This window comes from Arvicanthis niloticus, chromosome 12 (assembly GCF_011762505.2).
Source record: "Arvicanthis niloticus isolate mArvNil1 chromosome 12, mArvNil1.pat.X, whole genome shotgun sequence".
Lineage (NCBI taxonomy): Eukaryota > Metazoa > Chordata > Mammalia > Rodentia > Muridae > Arvicanthis > Arvicanthis niloticus.
The window spans coordinates 70,287,845-70,290,769 of NC_047669.1; the positions used below are offsets into that span (position 1 = coordinate 70,287,845).

At 38.3% G+C, this 2,925-nt stretch overlaps 1 pseudogene; it reads right to left on the minus strand.

Moving 5' to 3' along the window:
* Positions 1–444: 444 nt before the first annotated feature.
* Positions 445–940, minus strand: LOC117718149 (keratin-associated protein 15-1-like; annotated as a pseudogene).
* Between the last annotated feature and the right edge of the window lie 1,985 nt (positions 941–2,925).

Genomic DNA, 2,925 nt, shown 5'->3' on the forward strand with positions numbered 1-2,925 from the left:
TCTGTCAAACAAAATATTAGGGGAAACAGAGAAAATAAAATCTGAAAACAATTAAAACATCAGATGCATTGAATAAATGTGTCATCAATTAAATAAATACTAGAATGCCAAAATTCATGCTACAGACATAAGTTTATTTAAAATAAACTTGAGTGAACAAATCCTCAGGAAATGAGAGAAGAAATTTAGAAAGATAGATGGTACCAGAAGTGATCCAAGCATTTACCTAATAGTTAAAATGCTAGCTCTTTCTTGTAGTAGAGTTGTAAGGTTAAAGGTAGGTTAAAGGTCAAGGTTACTTTGCCCTCAAAAAAAATTGATTTGCTTCCAGGTATATCATGATGCTGGTCCTGAAGAGACAAGTGCTTATTGATCAATCCTAAATGTTGGAGAAGCATTTTAGTTCCTTAAGGTAGAGAAACCTTCATGAGACATTTGGGGTGTTCACAAATTTGACCTGCAAAAGCCAGAGCTATAGCCTGGCTGGTAATAAGATGACTGGATACTCTTAGTAGAGAAGTAGCCTGGGCGCTGGAAGTTACATCCAAGCCATGAGAGCGAACGCCAGAGCTTCCAAACCAAAAGATCCAAAGCCTGAGTTGCCATATCCAAAAGACCCAGTGAAGCCTCCCTGGCACGGGCTTGGAGAAGTAGTGTCTGGGCCGAAGCAGGATGTCTGGAAGGATGCAGTCCCCTGCACAGGGCAAGTGGCCCTCAAGCGGCTCACTGAAGGTCTCCTGTTGTCCATTGTAGAAAGAGGAGCCCAGCTGGAAGTTCTTTGGAGAATAGACTACATTGCCTACATTGCCGGTTGGGTAGAAGGAGTTGTAGGTAGAGACTGGCTGCCTCAAGAAACTTCCAAAAGAGTGTGAGGAGAAGTTTCCAGAGTTGCAGATGTAAGACATATTGTCAGGAGTTCTGGTTTCAGTTGAGTGGCAGCGATGAATCTGCGAGTATGAATACCACCGTCTACTCTGGGTCCTTATATACCAGAAAGATGGGTGTAGTAGCCTGTGTCCATTTAATGAGAATGCCTAATTAGGCTCCAGTAAAAATGAAATACTTTAACCTTCAAAGGACGTTTTATGAATGTTCACTTCTAAATGCAGGAATTTCATTAGTTTTCAAAGCAATTATTCATGAAGTAAAAATGCAATTTCTCAATATCTCCAGTAGGTCGAATGAAAGCCAACATAATTGAATCTTTAAGATAGATGCTTTATTTATTCTAGGTTTCAAAATGTGATCAAATGGGTGATGTAGCAATAATCCTGCCTGGTTCAACACTCTACGAAAGTTTGTATTCTGGAAATAAAATTATGATGCTCCAAGTTCAGAAGCTTGATTGAAAACAGAAACATAAATTCCCAATTTTATATGTCTCTGTCCAAATGTTGTAGATGTTATGAATGGAACAGTTCAATACTAATCCTGGGAGAAAAAAATTCAAACCCAATGTTGTTTATAACACAATTTGTGAATTTGTGTTTGTGCACATGACTATATAAGACTGAGAGGACCAATGTTTGCACGAGTGCTTTAGAACATTAGATTGTGAAGTATTTACATCACAGAATCCCTCTGCTGCCTTTCTCTTTTCTTTTCTCCTCTTTTCCATTCCTTCCTTCTGGATAATACATTCAGCCCCCATGTGTGCTCTACCACTCTGGGATATGTCGCCAGCTCTTTTATATTTTAATTAGAATCTAGTGTCCCCACACCTTCATTGCTTTATGATGGAAGCTATTAATAAATTTAACAAGCTTCATTATCAAAATAAAATGTCTTTGTCTTCATAGACTACATCCCTTTTCCTGCTGGTGGTACTGGTGTCCCTGGCAACAAAAGTAGCAAGTTCTGAATGTAATCTTATTGCTAGATTGCTTTTCCTTTCCTTTTATTTAAATTTTATTGCACAAGGGTTAAACATAATTAAGGAATATGAAGAATATCTGTCTCATGTAGATGCCACCAAAGGATTAAGACTTGGAAGAACTCAAAGTTTCAAATGACCCTTAGGTACAAACCCATGGGTATCAAATGGGATGGGAATGTGAAGACATTATTTTGGAGTTGCTAATGTTGGGTATCTATCAATTAGCTTATATATTCTTCCTAGAAATGAAGTGTTAAGATGTTTCTGTACTCCTCCACAAGGTGCAGCATAGCTTGCTGTAGAGATGGCTCACTGACACAGGAAATTACCGGAAAAAACCTTGTGGAAATGGAAAGACGTTGTATACCATCAATCTCAGCACAAATTATACACTGAAAACGAGCTGAGACTAATTTTATGAGAAGTTATGATTACTGGTCTAAATTTTAAGGACAAATACAAAAAATGAGCTGTTCTTTTAGGGTTCTGGGAACACTGAATCAGATTTCTTTAACTAGAATTCCAATCTGATTTTTTTAAAAAGAAGAACCCAAGCTGGAGACATTTGCTAACATCTCTCTCAAACTGTAGACTTTATGAGTCTGAACATATTAATTTAACAAAGGAAAGAAAATGATGTTCTCTCATTTAAAAAAAAAAAAAAGCTAATGTTCAGAAGTAGAGGGAGATGCTGTTCTTTAAAATGAAATAAACCGCACTGTAGCCACCCCAAGCCAGCCCTCTGCGGTTTCTCCTCCCCCAGCCCCGGGCATCAGTCTTCATTAGACTCTTATGCTGAGGTGGAAGACAAGCTGTGGAAATCAAGGAAATATGACCCTCACTTTGGACATTTTGCAATACCTGTCAGAAGCACCTGAAAACAATTTAAGTCAAAGTGATATATACTGCTTTCGGCCAGAGGAAGCCCCTCCCATCAATGGCTCCTTTGGCCTGACACCTCAAAGGCTTTATAAGAGTTTTCTTTTCTTTTAGAATAAGGATTCTACCAGGTTATGGAGAGTCTTTTTTAGTGGGAAACACTGATCCTG